Source organism: Leuciscus leuciscus (assembly GCF_965113295.1).
Source record: "Leuciscus leuciscus genome assembly, chromosome: 11".
Lineage (NCBI taxonomy): Eukaryota > Metazoa > Chordata > Actinopteri > Cypriniformes > Leuciscidae > Leuciscus > Leuciscus leuciscus.
In genome coordinates, this window is record NC_138735.1 from 15,321,029 (window position 1) to 15,343,941 (window position 22,913).

Sequence of the window (22,913 nt, forward strand, 5' to 3'; positions counted from 1 at the left end):
CAACAGTCGGTTTGAATTGAATGGGCAAAAGCTCACATTCAATGGCGTCTGGCACTTTGTAGAGGTGTTCTCTTCATGGATGAATCCCGGTTTTCACTGTACAGGGCAGATGGCAGACAGTGTGTATGGCGTTGTGTGGGTGAGCGGTTTGCTGATGTCAACCTTGTGGATCGAGTGGCCCATGGTGGCGGTGGGGTTATGGTATGGGCAGGCATTTGTTATGGACAACGAACACAGGTGCATTTTTTTGATGGCATTTTGAATGCACAGAAATACCGTGACGAGATCCTGAGGCCCACTGTTGTGCCATTCATCAACGACCATCACCTCATGTTGCAGCATGATAATGCACGGCCTCATGTTGCAAGGATCTGTACATAATTCCTGGAAGCTGAAAACATCCCAGTTCTTGCATGGCCAGCATACTCACCGGACATGTCACCCATTGAGCATGTTTGGGATGCTCTGGATCGGCGTATAGGACAGCGTGTTCCAGGTCCTGCCAATATCCAGCAACTTCGCACAGCCATTGAAGAGGAGTGGACCAACATTCCACAGGCCACAATCAACAACCTGATCAACTCTATGCAAATAGATGTGTTGCACTGCGTGAGGCAAATGGTGGTCACACCAAATACTGACTGGTTTTGTTCAGTGTATACAGTGGGGAGAACAAGTATTTGATACACTGCCGATTTTGCAGGTTTTCCTACTTACAAAGCATGTAGAGGTCTGTCATTTTTATCATAGGTACACTTCAACTGTGACAGACGGAATCTAAAACAAAAATGATTTTTAAATAAGTAATTTGCATTTTATTGCATGACATAAGTATTTGCATACTTATAACTAAAAGCAGAACTTTTGTTTGCAATTACAGAGATCATATGTTTCCTGTTGTTCTTGACCAGGTTTGCACACACTGCAGCAGGGATTTTGGCCCACTCCTCCATACAGACCTTCTCCAGATCCTTCAGGTTTCGGGGCTGTCGTTGGGCAATACGGACTTTCAGCTCCCTTCAAAGATTTTCTATTGGGTTCAGGTCTGGAGACTGGCTAGGCCACTCCAGGACCTTGAGATGCTTCTTACGGAGCCACTCCTTAGTTGCCCTGGCTGTGTGTTTCGGGTCGTTGTCATGCTGGAAGACCCAGCCACGACCCATCTTCAATGCTCTTACTGAGGGAAGGAGGTTGTTGGCCAAGATCTCGCGATACATGGCCCCATCCATCCTCCCCTCAATACGGTGCAGTCGTCCTGTCCCCTTTGCAGAAAAGCATCCCCAAAGAATGATGTTTCCACCTCCATGCTTCACGGTTGGGATGGTGTTCTTGGAGTTGTACTCATCCTTCTTCTTCCTCCAAACATGGCGAGTGGAGTTTAGACCAAAAAGCTCTATTTTTGTCTCATCAGACCACATGACCTTCTCCCATTCCTCCTCTGGATCATCCATATGGTCATTGGCAAACTTCAGACGGGCCTGGACATGCGCTGGCTTGAGCAGGGAGACCTTGCGTGCGCTGCAGGATTTTAATCCATGACGGCGTAGTGTGTTACTAATGGTTTTCTTTGAGACTGTGGTCCCAGCTCTCTTCAGGTCATTGACCAGGTCCTGCTGTGTAGTTCTGGGCTGATCCCTCACCTTCCTCATGATCATTGATGTAGTGTTGTCACGATACTAGAATTTCTAACTTCAATACGATACCTTGAAAAATATCGATATTCGATACCATTTTCGATACCACGGAGAAAAAAACTGCCACAATATTAAGGGGTATTTTTTATTTATTTAAAGCTAAATATAACAAGTCTAGAACATGAAAATGAGGGATATTTTACATGAACGAAAATGTCCTGAGGTAGTGCACTGGTTCAAAAGCTAGATGCTGGTTAATACATTTATTTGATGAACAGATTTAAACGCAAACGTGCATCACACGCGAAAACATGCTCACTGGATCGACATCAAGGCAAGCACCTTTATTTATATAGTGCTTTTAACAATACAGATTGTGTCAAAGCACTTAACAGTATCAAATTGGAGGATAGAGTGTCAGTAATGCATAATAATAAAATGAAACATTCAATTTTCAGTTAAAGGCATTTCATTATTGAATTCAGAGATGTCATTGTCTAGCTCAGTTTAGTTTAATTAGTATCTGTGTAATCAAATTGATGATAATCGCTAATGAAGGCAAATTGCAGAATTAAATAATAATTTTTTGAATAAAGTTAAATAAGCACAAGTTAATTTACATTTGACCACAGTTAAAATATTTACTTGTCTAAGATTCCTCAGTCAGATTATATTAAATTTAAGAATTACGGTGAAAAAACGAGACAACACACACTCATATCAACAACAAAGGCCATCTTGGTTAATGTTTCAGAAATGTTAAAATGAGAAGAGTTACCAACCTCTCGCAATTATTTATATAGATCCGGGTGTCGGTCTTTCAGGTGCTTTGCCATATTAGGCCCCGATCACACCTAACGCGTTTTTCAGGTTCGAAAACGCGAGGCACACAGCTGCACTTACCATCACACAGGACGAGCAGTGCGCTGCGTTTGTTATGTTGCTCGGCAACCACTGAAACAGCTGTCCTGTCAGTCAAGTAAACGTCAAATCAGCCTTTTATTAACTTTATTTACTTTCTGTTAACATTGTGGTAGTTGCGGTTCGTGAAGGCGTTAAGCTCCTGGTAACCTGCGAGAGCACCACAAGTTTATCCTCCATCATCGCACTCTCCGGGCGTTCAAGCAACTAGCTTTCATCATTAAAACGGAAGGCCCGCGAGATGCAGCAGGCGAATAAACAGCGCGCAGAACACTCGCTGGAAACCAATTGAAACCAGGCACCTCTCACTGCAAAAAACGCGTCAGGTGTGATCGGCCCCATTCACTTCACTTTTGTTATTTAATCAGAGCGAATGAGAGGAGTGCGTGTGTGGTGTTTGTCAACGCGCCTTTGGAGAGAAGTGAAAGTGACAGCTCGGCTAGTATCGATACTACGGGAAATTAGTATTGGTATCGTTCAGTATCGATATTTATCGAAATATCGATATTTTTGACAACACTACATTGATGCCCCACGAGGTGAGATCTTGCATGGTGCCCCAGACCGAGGGAGATTGACCGTCATCTTGAACTTCTTCCATTTTCTAAAAATTGCGCCAACAGTTCTTGCCTTCTCACCAAGCTGTTTGCCTATTGTCCTGTAGCCCATTCCAGCCTTGTGCAGGTCTACAATTTTGTCCCTGATGTCCTTACACAGCTCTCTGGTCTTGGCCATTGTGGAGAGGTTGGAGTATGTTTGATTGAGTGTGTGGACAGGTGTCTTTTATACAGGTAACAAGTTCAAACAGGTGCAGTTAATACAGGTAATGAGTGGAGAACAGGAGGGCTTCTTAAAGAAAAACTAACAGGTCTGTGAGAGCCGGAATTCTTACTGGTTGGTAGGTGATCAAATACTTATGTCATGCAATACATTTTTGTTTTAGATTCTGTTTAGTTGAAGTGTACCTCTGATAAAAATTACAGACCTCTACATGCTTTGTAAGTAGGAAAACCTGCAAAATCTGCAGTGTATCAAATACTTGTTCTCCCCACTGTACACACACACACATACTCCTTACACCAGTTTTAATTATAAATTATACTTATATAGTACAAAATACCTTATTACATTATACACTGCCGATCAAACTTTTTGGGTTAGTGAAAGAAGTCTCTTATGCTCACGTGTATATTTGATCAAAAATACAGTAAAAAAGTAATATTCAAAGTCCCTTTAAAATGGGTCATGAACTGAGAAATCAAATTTTCCTTGAGCTTTTGACATATTAAGAGGTAATCAGAATATCCTGTAAGTTTCAAAACTGAAAACTTCCTTGTTAGTCCAAAAACAACTGGTTTCTCAACTGGTGGGTCGCAAGACTGTTCTGAGTGGGTTGTGGTGTGAGCAGTCAAAGAAACAACATCAACAACAAAAAACGTAATTCAGATTTTTTTTTTGTTGCTAGACTTTGATTTTTATTTAGAAAGATGTGCGTGAAAGCTGTTGACTCTTCTGTCAGACGCAGTAAAGTGTGCCTGAGAAAAACGCCCGATTTATTATCTGCGGAGATGTTGTCAGGCTATGTCAATTTCATTATTCTAACGCAGTGGTTCTCAACCTCTCCTGCAGGGACCCCCTGACAGGCCATGTTTCTGTTTTAACCCTGAAATGGCACACCTGATTCAATTAATTAAAGGCTTAATGAGTAGTTGACTAATTGATTAATTGACTAATTCCTACTCTTCCTACTCTAATAAATACTCATTAATTGAATCAGGTGTGCCATTTCAGGGTTAAAACAGAAACATGGCCTGTCAGGGGGTCCCTGCAGGAGAGGTTGAGAAACACTGTTCTAACGTTATTTTTTCATAGCTTGTTAAGAAATAAAAAGTCTCTCACCTCAGAAAAAGAAACGTTCCTGTCCTGTCAGGAATTATACTGTGCTCGTAGCGCGCATTTTACAATTGCACTCGCAAATGTGGCGACGCACGCTGTATCACTTCGAAAGCGCAAAAGAAATTACGTGCATGCAACGTCATAGTTACGTTGTCAATTAGTAAGTCATGAAATAAAAGTAAAGTACCAATAAATCACATAACTGGTACGTCATGTGTTAGCTGGGAACTGTTGTTTTCATAACCCCAAAATGCCACCTTATTTTCACTTTGTGTTATTTTGTATATTTTAAATGACTGTGGTGGCCCATACCAACTTACTAACCTTATTGTATTAATAGAACCTATATATAATTCCTAATAAAGTGGGTCGTGGCTTGATGACTAAGGGAAAATGTGGGTCCCGTGGCCAAACCAGCTGAGAACCACTGCCTTACACCAAGCAGCTTCTGCAGTCTAAGAACAACTCATTGGTTAAACTTAGTTTCACTCCACTCTCTATTTCCCACATGACATGAATCGCAATATCGTGATTACTAATTCAGGCAGCAGATCCATTAGACATTGAGACACTGACCACTCAATTACCTGCGGGACAATTACAAGGTCACGCATTAAAACATGTCTGTTTTTTATCAACAACATCGCTGTATAACGTCTTTATGAAAGTCTTGGAATATGCTCTTGTCCTGCATTCTTTTATTGTTTAAATAGCTAACATAAAAAAGCAAATATAATGGTAACAATTTACAGCAAGGTCCCATTTGTTAACACTAGAAAATGCATTAGCTAACATGAACTAACAATGAGCAGTATTTTTTAAGCATTTATTAATTAAAGTTAATTAGTAAAAACTATTGTTGTTCATGTTAGTTTACAGTGCATTAACTAATATTAACAGATAACTTTTGATAAAAAAAAAAGATTACAATTTTTTTTTTATTAACGTAGACTAATATTAATTAATGCTGTAGAAGTATTGTTATGTTATTTATGTTATCCAATGTAGTTAACTTGAAAACAAATTAAACCTAATATAATATAAATAACATAATATTATTAATAATAAAGATCACTACAAAAAATACAATAAAAAATATGTAATCTTCTTCTGACTCAAATTGAAAGTTTGCATAATTACATTATTATTTCACTTTCATGAACATAAAGGATGAAAGATTAAAAAGATTAAAAACAGAATTTTGACAATGAAAAGAATGGCTGATTCTTTGGGAAACGCACTCTTCAGAGGAGACTGAAACACATCCACAAACTCACCTGATTTATTCTCTCTTTTTACTCATCCTTTTCCTCGTTGTGTTTAATTCTTTCCTCATGTCCTCCATGCAGGACGTCTGTCGCACTGAAATAGAAAAAACAGAGCACAAAATGCATGAGACCCCATGTGAAAAGTTATTTTGAAGGTAAAATATGTATGAGGGATGTGTCCTCAATGTTTTTCAGCTAGCAATTGTGGATCATCTGAATGTAGACATTACGTTTCTATACGATCGCCAATTGGTAAAGTCATTGTGTCTGATGAATTCAGGCAAAGCCTGCGCCAAAATTACAACTGATTTGCCAAAGAATCCACAGTTAAATGTACCCAATACAAATAAATAATGCTCAACTGAGACATTCACATTGTTGAAAACAAATAACCACATTCCTAGCATTAGGATCCTTAGGAAGGTAGTGTTATTTTTGGACCAGTGATCCTGTATTGCTCTTCTCTCGGCCTCATCTAGCTAACATGCCAGTGGGCGGGGCCAACGTTGCAATGATGAAGTAGGCGTTAATTTTTTTCTGCAGAGGCGTTCTTTTCTTTCATCTATTATAGACACATTCCACAATCACTTTTTTTTCAATTGGACTGTATTCATTCCGATTGATGAATTTGAATGTAGTGTTTACATGAATACTAAAATGTGATCGAGTTGATGAGCACGTTTATATGTCACAAGCTTCAAATCGGAATATATTTTTTGACATGCACACACTGCACGAATATACAGAATTTGCTCCGTGACATTGATTCAATGTTGAAATTCCATCAGAATCATAATTTCGGTTAATTAATATTTATCTATTTCTGGTCATAATTTGGAGACAATGAGCATATAACCGCTGTGGTCCGCTTAGCAAATGCCCCTCCCCACACCCAAAAAGTCGTCTGTGGATGAGAATCCGAAACAAGGACTGGTGGGACGTTGCCTTGCTTTTACTTCACAGACGCTGAGTGAAAGGAGATTTTTAGAATGATGGGACACTTATTTACTTTATTCAACAGGAAGAACAGCTTGTTCGGCGCGTCATACGCCATTACGCTATGTGCAGTCCTTTCAGTTTCGGTTTTCAATCCGATCAAGTGTTTACATGTTCTCTCGAACGGATTAGAAAAGGAATAAACCACCCCTTTCAATCCAATCGAAATTTCATTCGGATCGAGCTCAATCGGATCGATTAAGGTATTTAGGCCCACATGAGGGCTTTTCAGTCCGATTGAGCCGTCAATCCGATTACTAACGGATTATTTGGTTGCGTGTAAACACATAGCCAATGAGTCGTGCTCTGGGCTTGATTACAAAAAAAGGCTGTTTTTGGACTAACAAGGAAGTTTTCTGTTTTGAAACTTATAGGATATTCTGATTATCTCATAATATGTCAAAAGCTCAAGTAAAATTTGATTTCTCAGTTCATGACCCCTTTTAAAGGAACCTTTTTCAATAATACTTTTTTACTGTATTTTTGATCAAATATACACATGTGAGCATAAGAGACCTCTTTCACAAACCCAAAAAGTTTGAACGGTAGTGTATAATGTAATAAGGCAATTTTTTACTATACAAATATAATTTATAATAAAAACGACATACACTACTTTATACTGTAGTCTATACTCTAACTATAATTTATATCAGTATTTATTGCCTAAAACATAATTTGCTCATGGCAATACAAGTAGGAACAAATAAGATAACAAGCCATAAGCGAGTTTTGGTGCATATTCTGTCCCCTTCAGACATTTGCTACGCCCCTGCACACACACCATTACAATGATTTATATAACAATTAAATGATTTATGAGGCTCTCTGCGGGTACTAAGGACCTTATTTTGAATATGTGTGACTGTATGTGTTTGTGTACGCTTTTACTAGTATAACCAAAAGATGAGATGTTAAGATTTTTACATCTTGACTTGCTCCGCTTTCAGGCATTGAAGCAAAGCCGTTTTTCATTGACCTAAAGCTGTTCACACAGCCGAGTCGACCATGAATAAATTCACGTAGCTTTGAACATTTGAGCAATTTCAGCGGTTTGGTGCTCTATTTATTCATGTAGTATTCATGTGTGTGTGTGTGTTTGTGAGCACAGCAGAAGACTGTCTGTGGGCTAGGCTTGCACACTGAGAAAATCAAAGCAACAAACTGACAGTTCAGCTTCCAAATGCTCTCGCCAGGGACAGAAGTGAGGGGTAAAAAACATGAAAGCGATAGGCAGACAGAAAAAGGGAGAATACACCATCCAGGAAAGAACTAGTGTGAACCTTTCATTTTATGCCTATCTAAATCCCTTGAAAGACACTGTTCTTGAGTTCAAGCTCCAGACTGAGCATACGTGCAGCTTAAGTCCCCGGTACCACCTGCAGTGATATACGAACGGGAAATTATATAAGTTTCTTCCCGTCCTCTAAGCTGATTGGCTTTAATCAATCGTTCACTGCAGTCCAGACCAAAATATGTGAGCAGAGTGGAAGGCCCTGTCCCAAATGGCTCCCTAAACACTTACAGTCTTCCTCCAAGTCTGTACTAACGTGATGTAATGTCACTTTGACTGTCGGTAAGAAATCTCCTGCGGAGCTCGCTTCAATGCGGGGTTGGCAAAAGTGCGCATCGAGGGCTCATTTCAAGCGGAAAGGGGATGTTCGTGAGCACCCTTATGAGACCTAAAATGACAAATGGGAGACCCATTAATAAACGTTTATGTTTATTTCTCAATATACACTACATGTGGCGGCCATTAAAAGTCCACAAAACCGTAAATGCATATGAAGTGTGCCATATGGGACCGGGCCAAAGTGGAGTGAGGAATGGACTTTTTTCTTTTTGAACGTCGGAGCCTCAGTGTTTTATCTTACCATCCACCCTATTTTGCAATGCGGAAGTCATCTATTTTCTGTGAATGTGCGAGACTTCTGATTCATTAGATGAGCAGAATGACAAAGTACGATAAACAGTACAACTATTTGCATTATGAACTTTATTGTTCTTTTATTGTGTTTATTATTAAGATAATAGTCAAGATGTAGTCAATCATTTTATCCCTTAAAACTCATCTTTGATCACCAACGTTTTTTTTCCATAATTCTTCATGCCTTAAATAGCTTGAATTCTTGAATTCTTCATAGCTTGAATGTAACTCTAATCCTTGAATCCTAAGAATTCTTGCCTCATTTAGTATACGCGGTTCTATGAATATGCAAATTAGCCCCGCCTCCACTCACTCACACCAACTCAGAGATCCACTCGTTGACGATCACACGTTGACCTGATTGGTTACAAGGCAGTTTGTGACGTCAGAAACACCAACGATTTCAAACCGCGTTTTTTGGTTCACTGCAGTTTTGAGGGGAAAATACTCAGCAATGGTGTTGACTTATGCATTTGTATATGGTTTGACTTAAAGCATATTCAAAACACCACATAGACATATAAACAACATTAAAAGCTTGATTTAACTTTAACAAATACCAGTTTGCAATATCAAGCAGCATATCAGACTATTTTTGTGTAACTTAAAATAACTAGAAGCGAATGACACCATAAGCTTTGTACATTCATGTTACAAATGGCTGCGCCAGCTTTTACATAAAAAAATAAGGTGGATAGGAAATGTGAAATGGAAAACCCTGAGTGGAACTGGAGTGGACCAGAACGCTTTGAGTGGTGTCAACTCTCTGTAGATCGTATACTGTTCCAGAACGGCTGTCACATTGATGCTTTGGCTTCTTTAGCAACTAACTATATTGGGAAAAACTATAAAAACCAACTGCGGTTCTTAACATAGATGTGATTATCTTCACATTGTTTTTATTTGTTGTGATATTGCTTACTTTTAATTTAAACATTACATTTTTCAGTGTTTAATTTGCATGTTTCATAATGAAGCTTAACCTATAAAATATGTAAAATATGTAACAACGAATGACAACAGCTTCAAATGGTGGATGTTTGGTTTTCACAAGGTGAGATAGAGAGTGAGTTAAACAGATGGTGGTTTAAGTAAGGAGGAAGTGTTGGCAGCACTTGTAGAGGATTGTGGATATAGTGGTTGTAGGGCTGCTTTTTGTTCTGATTATCAGTTCAAAATAGCAATGTAAGCTTTCAGCCTGACACAGTGGTTTCTAACCTGGGTTCACTAAGGAGACGAGGGAACTTATATGCCTCGAGGTCAAATACAGATGCAAAAAACTTTTAGTTTTTGAATACTCCAAACAAACAGTCACTTATCGGAACCATCTGATAATCACTTCCATTGATTCATAGTCTATCAACTTGCTGATTACATTGCTATGGCGCAGGAGTATACGGGCAATGTGGTGAATATGAAAACCATGCGCCAGAGTAAAATAACACTGTTACAAGAGTAAAATAACACAGTTACAAGGTGTACTTTATTAAATATCTCCCAACCAATCTGCATTAACAATAGCTGTTTGCTTATATGTGCTGCTCTCCTTCCACTCTCTTGTGAACCCTCACACACAAACGGGGTCTCAGTTTTTGTTATATTTAAGGAAGGGAACTTTAAGGACTGACTATCTATCTATCCATCCATCCATCCATCCATCCGTCTTTCTCACTCTCTTTTTCCCTCTGCTGTTTGGAGCAATTTCAATTTCACGCTCAGCTGGGACACATCATCCACTCCAGCTTCACGCCTCCCCGTCAGCATGCTGTGGGCTCTCACAAGTTCAATCAACATCAACAACACATGGTATGCATGGAAAGTTGAACACCTATTATATGCATATGGCTATTATACACACTAGGTGGCTGATGGTCACAAATGTGGCTGAAGATGAACGCATGACAGCCTAAACAGACCTTAAGTCATAAATATATTGAAGGTCAGGCTGCACCTGATGCCTGGGAAAATATGTTGAGGATATATGCACAATCCACTTAATAAATAAGAGAAATACAGAAATGCTGATACAAGAGTTGAAGTGAAATAATTTTCAAAAGGCGAGATACTATACCATCTAGGACAGTCAGTGAGATTAGGATTAGTATGTTCCATTGTACGTTGGAAATAGTATGTCAAAAGTGCCCAGATGGCATTCAGTTCTCTGTGGGTTTTCAAAGTGTGCATCTGTGCTAATATCGCCCACAAACCATTGTGCTTTGCAAGAGGACTGTGCAAATACTGTTCTCACAATAATGGAATATTAGCTTACTTCATACACTAGTTGTCACACTTCAACTTTAGTGAATATATATTGTTGGAAAATAAGTTTTTGAATAGATACAATCTCTAAAGTCATCAACTTCTTCAATCACACATCTGTTCTTTTCCACGTACACCCTCATCCTGACCCCTGAGGTAGAACGGGAAAACTAATACACTTTCAAATAATGTGCATTTAATGAGGATTGCGAATGAACCTTAGATTACCCTCAGACTAAAGTGAAGATTGAGTTTCAGTTGGCATGTTTGGAGACAGTCGTGTCTTTAGAGGTGTTCGCTGCATTAGTGACCCTTATGACTCCGCTTAAAAACTCACTTCTATGACATGACACTGCCACACTCATTCATATTCACAAGCTCCTCATGAATTATGCATCATTATGCAAAAATAAGGATTAAAAAAGAGTGGAGAAATTGGCTGTGACCTATGCAAAACATACAGAAAGAGAGATGGGAAAGAAAGAGAGAGTGCTGGGAGGATAGTATGACAGGAAACAACAAGACGTCTTATCTGAAATCTACAGTGCTATGGTGTTATCTTCACGATCAAGTTGAATACTTGAGTTGTCCACTTTAACATGCATCAGCATACTCAACCTCTGCAGTTCGACAGAAACAAGAAACCAAGACACTGAGCTACAGTATATACTAATGTAATTCTACCAGAACAACTTGGCGCAGTCAGAAAATATCAAAAACTATGGATTTTGCAATGCGTTTACAAACTTTTTTCCCCTTGTGCCATCTTGAAAAAGAAAAATACACCATAAACACATTTTAATCTAAACAAAGAATTAAATAAACAATTTCAATATTTATTGTGAAAATTAATTATTATTCATCAATTCCTTCACACATTTCCACCAAAGCAAAAAAAAAAAATTGCCACAAATGAAGTGTTTTCAAAAGTGTATTTGGTTAACAATGAGACAACAGTGTCTTTGAAAAGCAAAGGATTAAATTCACCTTACTTTAACAACATAAATCAATCAATTGCTCGAAACGGAAAGAGAAGAAGTCAGACTTATTAAGACCCACCCCGGTCTGTTACAATTAGAAACGCCTCGGTTACGACTGTAACCTCGGTTCCCTGAAGAGGGAACGAGCGTTGCGTCGAAAAGCTGACGCTATGGGAACGCTTTGCGTGATGACGTCTTGAAGCACATGTAAAATCAGTCCAATGGTGTGGCGGAACGTCAGAGGCGGGTGACGTCACGTACCAGGAAGCTATAAAAGCCGGCCCGAAACAGAAAACGAAAGCTTCGTAAAGTCTGAAGTCGCGCTGACAGGCATGAAGGAGATATGGCAAGGCGACGCAACGCTCGTTCCCTCTTCAGGGAACCGAGGTTACAGTCGTAACCGAGGCGTTCCCTTTCAAGGGAACTCCCGTTGCGTCGAAAAGCTGACGCTATGGGAACGTCTATACCAACGCCTCCATAGCTACAAATGTCTGTCCTGTGTGTAATCATGTGAGCAGCACTAAGAAGACAAAACATGAGACCCTAGAGTAGAGTCTAAATCCAGAGAGTAGAACCTGACGAAGGTGTGCGGTGAGGACCAGCCTGCCGCATCACAGACGTCCTGTAACGATACTCCTGATATAAGGGCCTTAGAGGCCGCCATACTCCTAGTAGAGAGCGACCGGACAGCCAAAGGAGAAGGCTGTCCAGCCGCCTCATAAGCCAGTGAGATAGTCTCAACCACCCACTTGCTCATCCTTTGCTTAGACACTGGACCTCCCTTGTTAGGGGAGCAAAAGTCACTTTTACGCCACAGGGCAGCTCTGTGGACATACGCGTCTAACGCCCGAACAGGGCAAAGCAAATTATTCGCCTCCTGGTCCGATTTCGAAAGGGAGGAGGACCTCCAAGTGCCACGAAGGAAACGAGATACCAAGGGGTCTTTCCCCACAGACATTCCACCCAAAGGACTGTGGTAAGCACCTATGGCCGCCACATAGACCTTTAAAGTGGACGGGGTCAGACCTGCAGTGAACCGTTCCTGCAGGAACTCCAGCACTGTACCAATTGGGCAGTGGACTGGGTCCAACCGACGGTCACTACACCAAGAAGTGAATACTCTCCACTTCAGGGCATAAAGTTTCCTCGTGGAGGGAGCTCTGGACTGTAGAATGGTCTCAACAACCTCGGTTGAGAGACCTGACTCTATGAGCTGGGCCCCCTCAGAGGCCAAGCCCACAGGTTCCACAGTTCTGGCCGAGGGTGAAATATCGAGCCCTCTGCCTGGGACAGAAGGTCCCTCCTGACGGGTAACTCCAGAGGATGCCCGTCGAGGAGGGACACAAGATCGGGAAACCATACTCTGCCCGGCCAGCGCGGGGCTATAAAAAGCAGGCAAACCCGGTCCCTGCGAACTCTTTCCAGAACTCCCGGGAGCAGAGCAACTGGGGGAAAGGCGTACAGACGTAGCCTCGGCCACGTCTGTACCATAGCATCCAGTCCCAGAGGAGCTGGATGCGTGAAGGAGAACCAAAGTGGACAGTGAGACGTCTCTCGAGACGCAAACAGATCCACTTATAATTTCCATATCAGCTCCACCACCTCGGGGGTGGAGCCACCATTCCCCGGGCCTCGGCCCCTGTCTCGACAGAGTGTCTGCTCCTATATTCTGGACCCCGGGGATGTAGGCTGCCTTGAGTGACAGCAACTTCCCCTGGGACCACAAGAGGATATGGCATGCCAGCGCAAACCCCCTTGATATAGGCGACTACCGACGTGTTGTCCGTATGTACTACACATGGTGTCCCCTGAGACCTGTGATAAAGCTCCTCAGAGCCCGGAAGACAGCTAACATCTCTAGGCTATAGAATGCCAGGAACGATGATGGTCTTCCCACAGACCTTGAGATGAGCGACCCTCAGGATCGCTCCCCAACCCGTGAGGGAAGCATCCGTCGTTAGCAGTTTGCGACGACAAGGAGCTCCCAGCACTGGGCCCTGGGACAGGAACCAAGGTTTCTTCCACATAACCAAGGCACGTAGGCATCACCGCGTGACCTTGATTGTGCGAAATGGGTTGCCCCTCGGGGAAAAACCCTCTGGTCCTGAGCCACCACTGCAGGGGCCTCATGTGCAGCAGTCCAAAAGGTATCCCGTTGGAAGCTGCTGCCATGAGACCCAACAGTCTCTGGAACTGTTTGACAGTGAGTAGCTGGCCTAGCTTTACACTTCTCACAGCTGCCAGGATGGAATCGAAGCGTGGCGATGACAGGCGCGCCTGCATCGACACTGAATCCCAAACCACGCCTAAAAAAGTGGTCCTCTAAAATGGAGAAAGCACACTCTTCTTGGCGTTCAGCCGTAACCCCAACTCTTTCATATGGGCGAGAACAACATCTCGATGTTGAACCGCCATCTAATGCGACTGAGCTAAAATCAACCAATCGTCGATGTAGTTCATTATGCGAATACCCTGAAGGCGCAAGAGCGCCAGAGCTGCATCCACGCATTTGGTGAAAGTGCGGGGTGATAAAGCCAGGCCGAATGGAAGAACTCGAGGTTAACATTTTGAACTTGAGCTGCATGTACTCGTACAGAACTCGAAGATCTAAAATGGGACGCAATCCCCCGTCCTTTTTTGGAACTATGAAGTACCGGTTGTAAAACCCGGTTTCCCTGTTGGAGGGGGGTACATATTCTATGGCCCCTTTCTCTAACAGAGTGTTTACTTCCTGTTCCATAACCAGAACCTGCTCGGGGCCCACCACTGTGGGCAGGACCCCCATAAACCGCGGTGGGCGTTAATAGAATTGTATCTAATACCCTTTTTCCACGGTCTGCAGGACCCAACGAGAAACATTTGACAGTAGCTTCCACGCTGTCAAAGATTCTACTAGAGGTACCAGTCTCTCGAGACTGGTTTCTGGATTTTGTTGCTGTTGAGTAGTCGGTTCGTCGCCCTGTAACGGCGCACCGGCAGGGAACGACCAAACAGACTGCTCCAGCACCCTCCTCAGAGGGGGCGGGCATCCCGAGGCCACTACGTTTCCGGGTGGACCTTGAGATATGTGCTCGCCGGAGACCGCTGCGCCCTGTAACACCGGAGGCGGCAGGGTTGGCAGAACGGTCCCCTGAGGGCACCGAAGAGAGACGGCACCGTATTTTTCTCCTGCTGTTGAGTAGTCGGTTCGTCGCCCTGTAACGGCGCACCGGCAGGGAACGACCAAACAGACTGCTCTAGCACCCTCCTCAGAGGGGGCGGGCATCCCGAGGCCACTACGTTTCCGGGTGGACCTTGAGATATGTGCTCGCCGGAGACCGCTGCGCCCTGTAACACCAGAGGTGGCAGGGTTGGCAGAACGGTCCCCTGAGGGCACCGAAGAGAGACGGGCACCGTGAAAAGAGGTGTTAACCGCTCTGCTTCGGGGGGACTACCCTCATTTGTCCTGAGCCCTCAGACATCAGGACTTTTTCCCAGCAGCCTTCTTGGCGGTAATAACGGTCCGCAGATCCGTTTTACCCCTCGAAGACTGCTGGGTTTGAGAGCGCCCTCCGTGTCCCCGAGATTTTTGTGGGGGAGCACGAGAGGACACACTCTGTTTTTGAGTGGCACGATGTTCAGCGCTCTTTTTAGAGGAGTGAGGCTGCTCCCGCTCAGCAGCCTCAATGAAAGAACGGCGGGGGAGAAGTTTTTGTAATGCAGCTGCCTGTTTAGCAGCTTCCAGAGATTTAGCTACCGCACTGTTTACTGCATCACCAAATAAACCAACAGTGGAAACCGGAGCATCTAAGAGAACGTGCTTTTCTTTCTCTTTTATATCGCTCAAATTGAGCCACAGATGCCTCTCAGTGGCCACCAGGGCTGCCATAGACCGCCCGATTGATTTAGCGGTCTCCTTGGTGGCCCTGAGAGACAGATCTGTGGCTCTGCGTAGTTCAGCCACTGTGTCAGGACCAATTCCCCCGCCCTCCTCTAAATCCCCCAATAATTCTGCCTGATAGGCTTGCATAATAGACATCGTATGCAGACACGCTGCAGCTTGACCAGCGGCTGCATACGATTTATGAACCAGAGATGATGTGAATTTTACTGGCTTAGAGGGAAGTGAAGGAGCTTTCAGGGAAGATGCCGTTGCTGGAGAGAGATAGCTCGCAAGCGTCTCCTCCACCTTCGGCATCTCCCCATAACCATATTCTTTATATTTGTGAATGGAAGAATAGTGGGATGTTTGTAGTGCATACACTCTGTATGAAACCGGTTTTCCCCACAATTTCGACACCTCGGTGTGGAGATCGGGGAAAAACGGAAGGCTTCTTCGCTGAGGCTGTGTACGAGATGGCAGGAAGCGTTCGTCGAGCTTACTTTTCGAACGAACGTCCTGCCTATCCTCTGGCCACTCAATAGATAGTCTGTCAACTGCTCTAGTAATAACATCGAGCAGTTCCTCAAACGCATGAGACTGAGGTGGCGAATCCTCAGACTCAGCTTCAATACTCACAACATCCAACTCCTCAGAGCTGGACAGTTGCAGTATTGGTGCCTCTATCGGGGGGGAAGAAACCGCAATGCGTGCTTCCACACCCTGATGAGAGGCACTGGATCTGTCAGATTGATGCTGAGATAAGGCAGAGCCCGTCTCAACATCCACTGACAGATCCATTTGCGAACCCCAGGTCTGAGATCGCCGCCGAGCCTCAGCCGCGGCGGGACCCGAGCCCTGGGGAACGCGATCGGGATTGAACCGAGCCAAGCGGGATCGGAGCGTGTGCAATGGAAGCGCGTCGCAATGCACACAGTCACCACCCTCGAGTGCTGACTGGGCATGCTCCTCACCCAAACAAACAACACAAAGAGTGTGAGTATCACCTCCCGTTAAATAACGCGGGCAGGGATGGACACACACTCTAAACTGCTGCTTGCTCGCCATACTGAATATGTATATATAATATAGACAGACAACACCAAATAACAAGGACAGATTCAACACAGAGCGCAACTGAAGACTCAGAAAGCTTTCGTTTTCTGTTTCGGGCCGGCTTTTATAGCTTCCTGGTACGTGACGTCACCCGCCTCTGACGTTCCGCCACACCATTGGACTGATTTTACATGTGCTTCAAGACGTCATCACGCAAAGCGTTCCCATAGCGTCAGCTTTTCGACGCAACGGGAGTTCCCTTGAAAGGGAACTCTACCCCGGTCTTGTTACAATAGAAACTCTTTTCTCTTTCTAATGACATTTCAACCACCATTTATTTCTGTGGTGAAAATGGTTATGGTATTGTAGGAAAAAAATACAAATATGAGAAAATTCTCCTGTGATAGATGTATGTCTACTGTTGGATATTATTAGCAGACAAATTAAGTGAGAATGTGAAAAGTGTTTTAAGAGTATTTATAGACCAAAAGGGCCAATAGAAACTCTATAAACTATAAAACATTCTCTTGTTAAAACTAAAATGTGATGTGTGCCCTTTTGGTTCCTGCCTCTTTCTCACCTCCTCTTTCTCTTCGACTGCAACAAACTGACCCATTTCTAGAACAGTCAGCATTCATGAGGATTATGGGTTATAACCGCACACACACACACAAATGAACAGGCATACACACATACACAGTCAAGTTTGATGATTGTCTATGCTGTGCCCTTCGAAAGAGGATTATAGTGGCCGTGAAAAGGCAGTGAATTATTGACAAAAAAGGGACTGGATTTAGATTTTAGGCCAGCCGGGGCTAAACAGGAAAGAAATAGAGAGAGAGAAAGGTCATCCAAAACCGTCAAGAAGGCAGTTACAGGCGCATTTACTGTATTCTGTTTTTCTCAGGTTTTCGCAAGCTCTCCAAGTGATGAGCTCAATTACAGCACTCATGGAATCCTTCCTGATGGATCAGCAGCTGTCAGTGATTCAGATGAACACCTACATTCATGGCAGCTCAGGGAGTACAATCCAATATCCATCAGGTCTCTGGGGACAAAAGCTGTTCAGATGCCATTGCTTTCTTTCTTATAATTGTAGTCTTCAGGGCACTAGTGCTACTGGGCAGCTGTGCGCTCATGTGGAAGACACAGCGGCTGTCCCACAATGCACTTTCAGCCTTCATTCTGACATCTGAGGTCGAAGAATTACAGGATTTAAGCAATTTTAAGTGTGTCTGAGTGTATCAAAAAGGTTCAAGAGAACCCGGTACATTGGAAAAGGCTCAGCTCACTGTTGAGTAAGCAAAAAGTGGACTCTGAAGAAATTTGCAAGGGAAATTTTCTCAGCACTCCAGTGTGGATTTGTTTGGCAGGCACCAAGCTGGGCAACTTAAAACCACAAGGTTCACACAACAATTATGTGTCATCAAATGTTACCAGACGTATGATTTTCACTTGGTGACAGAGCAAAAAAAAAGCAGCAAACTCATAGACCAGAGACTGTAGAGACCCTAGAATACCCCCAGCAACTCCTAGCAACCACTTAAGCCTGGGACACACTTAACGACTGTAAGGCCGATTATGAATGTAATTTGATACTTACGACTGATCATGCCCAAACGCGCCAAGTCAGAGACAGTTGCGCTCAGTCTGTTTAAAATCTGCTCCAGTCATTGGAAACAGTCTGTAAGTGTGTTCAGTTCAGTCTTAGAATGTTTCAGCTAGGCGTTAAGTGTGACCCCAGAATTAGCAAAATTCTAGCAAACATTAAGAACACCCTAACCTTGAAACCACTTAGCAATACCTTAGTAACCATCTTGAAAACTCCGAAACCATTTAGAACACATTAACAACTACCAATCAATGGCCTAACAAACATCTACAAAACCCTAGTATCCACCTAGTAATGCCGCAACCATCACAAACACCCTAACAAACACTTAGCAACACCCAAGCAAACATCTACCCTAGCAATTGCTTAGCAAAGCCCTAGCAACATCTACTAAACCTTAGCATCCACCTAGCAATGCCCTAAAAACCATCACAAACACCCTAACAACAACTTAGCAATGCCCTTGCAACCATTTAGAAAAACCATCAATACTCTAGGAACCAATTAGCAATGGCAACCTTTCAATCGCCTAACAACCATTTACAAAACACTGGCATTCCTAGCAATGCCTTAACAACCATCACAACCACTTAGCAACTCCATAGCACCCATCACAAACACCCTAACAACCACTTCGCAACCATCTACAACCCTAGCAACATTTAATCAGCTAGAACACTCTAACAACTACCTAGCAACCATCTAAAAGACCCTAACCACTTAGCACTGGCCAATTCATTGTTTTCATATAACACTCACCTGCAGGGCAAAACAAGTCAACGAGCAAATCCCTGTTAAGAATTTTCCACGCCTAACAATTCAGCTCGATGAATTTATAATCTGGGCTCATCTGCCCAACTCTATATAGTAGGGTACAGCGGGGCTTAAGGCGCCTTTGATTTGATTTTCCTCTAAACCCCTAGATGGCACAAAAACTTGCCGCAGCACTTTCCAAAATATCCACTTTTCAAAATGCACGTGGACATTTGCAAATACTGTCTTTACAGTGTGTTCAATCGATGAGGTTTCAGGACGGTAATGGGCGTTTCGTTTTCGAAAGGCACAGTAAGCAGTAGACCAATCACAACATAATGGGCCATCTGACCAATCAGAGCAGAGTAGGCTCTCGGAAAGGAGGGGTTTAGAGTGACTGAATCTTCAAACGAATCGTTTGAGAATCTTTGAAAAATGTGGTATTATGAGAAAATGAAAGTGTTTTTTGACCTGCATGTAAACCTGTTGTAGGAGACCTCCAAATCAAATTCAGGAGCCTTTAAAATAGCATAATATGTGCATTTTAACAATAAGACCAGGCTGCATTAACACATTCAAACAAATAAAAACACACGTACCTTCCCTAATATTTCAAAGAGGGGCATCTGTTGAGCCAGAGGCTTAACTACAAAATAATGCAATGGGACACACAAAAAATATACACACAGATGCTTACTCATACACAAATACATACATTAAACAAACAGATCACAGCAGTTCTGCGCCAACGCTAATTGTATTCTGTTCACATACAGTTTAATATACAGACATTAACATTCAGAAAACACACTCCAGTGTTCATGATCCACTGCCTCGCATTCTCTAAACACATGCACGCACGTACACTGTCATCACTCACATATGGCTTCTCTGGTGTGCATGGCCAAACACAGACCCACATCTACACACAGAGACACACGAGGGTATGCCACTGTTGTTTAGGAACTTTAGGGCTGAAGCACACTAATGTTAATTCAGGCCACATCAGCATGACGTTTGCACATCCACAGCATGAAAATGAGATGTGGCTGCGCGCGCGCGCACACACACAGACGGGATGCAAATTCTGTGTGCATCATGTAATAATACATGAGTGAATGAGGGAGTGGGGAAAATATATGACAAGTGGGAGAAAAACAGGAGAAATAAAGAGCAAGCAAAATTAACACAGGATGCTTCTGAAGTGTATGTTTGCTTAGAATATAGTATAGAATAATTATAGTTGAAGAAAGAAGGGTGAGAAATGCTTTTGCATTTTCAGAAGTGGAGGCGCAAATGTAACCCCTCCACCCGGGTCCTATCTCCCCGCTCTGTGCGGGCCTCAAACCCGGGTCTCCGGCATGAGAGTCAGGCACTCTAACAAGGAGGCTAAAGACTGCAGCCCTAGCATCTGTCGCTAGAGTGCCTATTGAGATCATAGGAGTGAGGTTTACTTGCACAGCAACTACTAGCTGGCCTCCGTTACACAAAGTTACAAAAAATGCTGCGAAATGCTGTGAAAACCTGTGAAACCTGAGCACTGAACACTGCGGGGGCGCAGGGGCATATATTTTCATCCTTTTTTCTCTTTTGGCCAAAAAACGAAAATGGCATTTTGCATCTTTCGGTGCATCCCTAATAAGATTAAGGGCCCTATTTTAACGATCTAAGCGCATGGTCTAAAGCACACGACGCAAGTTCACTTAGGGTGTGTCCGAATCCACTTTGCTAGTTTAACGACGGGAAAAATAGTCGGCGCGCCAGGCGCATGGTCTAAAAGGATTGTCCCTATTCTCATAATTAGTAATGGGTGTGTTTTGGGATTTACGTGCGTTAAACCAATCAGAGTCTCATCTCCCATTCCCTTTAAATGCCAGTTGCGCTCGCGCCATGGCAGATTTGCTAATTAAATTACGGAATTTGATAGTGGAAAGACTGGACGCGTCTCCAGAGAGCAAACGGAACTGCTCGTGTGCAAGCAGATCATCAACGGGACAAGCCGGATCCCACCATATCTTTATGTACATAATAATAATCTTTTACATTGTAATCCTTTTATTTTAAATATTTGGCATGTTTTTGTGCACACGTCCCTGTGTGTTTAATAAGCAGAGTGTACGCGCGTTGTGGACCCGCCTATGGGCGCACATTACTAACGCGCTCTTTAAATAACAAAAAAAATATTGCTCCATTGACTTTAGACCAGGTTTCAGTTGGTCAATGGCACAGTCTGTTTCTGTTGCCTCAAAATAGCAACGCGCCAACAATGCGCCTGAACACACCTCGTTTTCAGACCAGCACACCCATGGGCGCACAAATGGGCGCAAATGCATTTGCTATTTAAACAACGTTGCGCAGGACGTGAAAATGATAACTGCGTCGGACTGAAACTAGCAAAAAACATTTGCGCCGGGTGTAAGATAGGGCCCTAAATATATATCCTTTTTTATTTAATTTCAGTTAAAGTTAAAGTAACAAGAGGGGTTTTAGATTTAGTTTTATTTAACTATAATAATAACCCTTCTTCAAATGACTCATTTACCACCAATGACTCAGTTACAAATATAACCTGTCTTTATGAGTGAGTCACTGAATCATTCATTCAAGCTATTCATTTAAATACACATCATTCAATCAGGTACACTTCATACACTCCCTCTGAGTCAGTCATTGAATCATTCCCTCAAAAGATTCATTCAAAAACACTGATTAATTAAAGAACAAAAAAACACTATAGTGTTTGATGTTTGGAGATGTGTGGTGCTTGATTCTGCTTTTACTTCACTTGGAACTGTTTTCGTTGGCTAAAAATCGACTAAATAACTGACAATATGTCTCTATAAAATCTAAGTTATTCAATATTAACTTATTGTTTATTGAACCTTTGAATAAAAGCATTATCACACCCACAATTATGCCATTGGACTGAATATTGTGGATTTAGCTACAGTATGCTTATCAAGTAGTTAGTTTACACTTTTACAGATCCATATAAAATCTCTGATTGCATAGGATCTCCTCCATTACATAAACCACTTCTTCCCAGAGCCTTCCAGTATCCCCACTAGAAGATCACCCATAAATACCAATATATCTTTTACAGAGATCACCCCAGTCTACACAGTCAATCATTATTCAATTAACTGACTCCATTCAGAATGCACACAGACGAGTTGGAGACACGCTTGTGAACTCTCTCACTTGAAGAGTAAGATTGTGTGTGTGTGTGTGTGTGTGTGTGTGTGTGTGTGTGTGTGTGTGTGTGTGTGTGTGTGTGTGTGTGTGTGTGTGTGTGTGTGTGTGTGTGTGTGTGTGCGTTTGATTTATATTACATTGTGGGAACCAAATGTCCCCACAAGGATAGTAAAACCTGAGATCACCTCCATTGTGGGGACCAGCCAGCGGTCCCCATGAGGGGAATGGGTAAATAAACATACTAAATTATATTTTTTTGAAAATGTAAAAATGCAGAAAGTGTTCTGTGATGGGTAGGTTTAGGGGTAGGGTTAGTGTAAGGGGACAGAATATACAGTTTGTACTGTATAAAAACCATTAAGTCTATGGGGAGTCCCCACAAAGATAGTGAACCAGACGTGTGTGTGTGTGTGTGTGTGTGTGTGTGTGTGTGTGTGTGTGTGTGTGTGTGTGTGTGTGTGTGTGTGTGTGTGTGTGTGTGTGTGTGTGTGTGTGTGTGTGTGTGTGTGTGTGTGTGTGTGTGTGTGTGTGTGTGTGTGTGTGTGTGTGTGTCTTAG

At 42.7% G+C, this 22,913-nt stretch overlaps 1 protein-coding gene across 5 annotated transcripts in view; it reads right to left on the reverse strand.

Moving 5' to 3' along the window:
* dlgap1b (discs, large homolog-associated protein 1b) overlaps positions 1–22,913 on the reverse strand; it is a 156,910-nt gene that overhangs the window by 84,035 nt on the left and 49,962 nt on the right. For all 5 annotated transcript variants that reach the window (XM_082183316.1, XM_082183314.1, XM_082183315.1 and 2 more), the window contains one exon: positions 5,729–5,813. The gene's annotated coding sequence lies outside the window, so the exon portion shown is untranslated. The remainder of the gene's footprint in view (positions 1–5,728; positions 5,814–22,913) is intronic.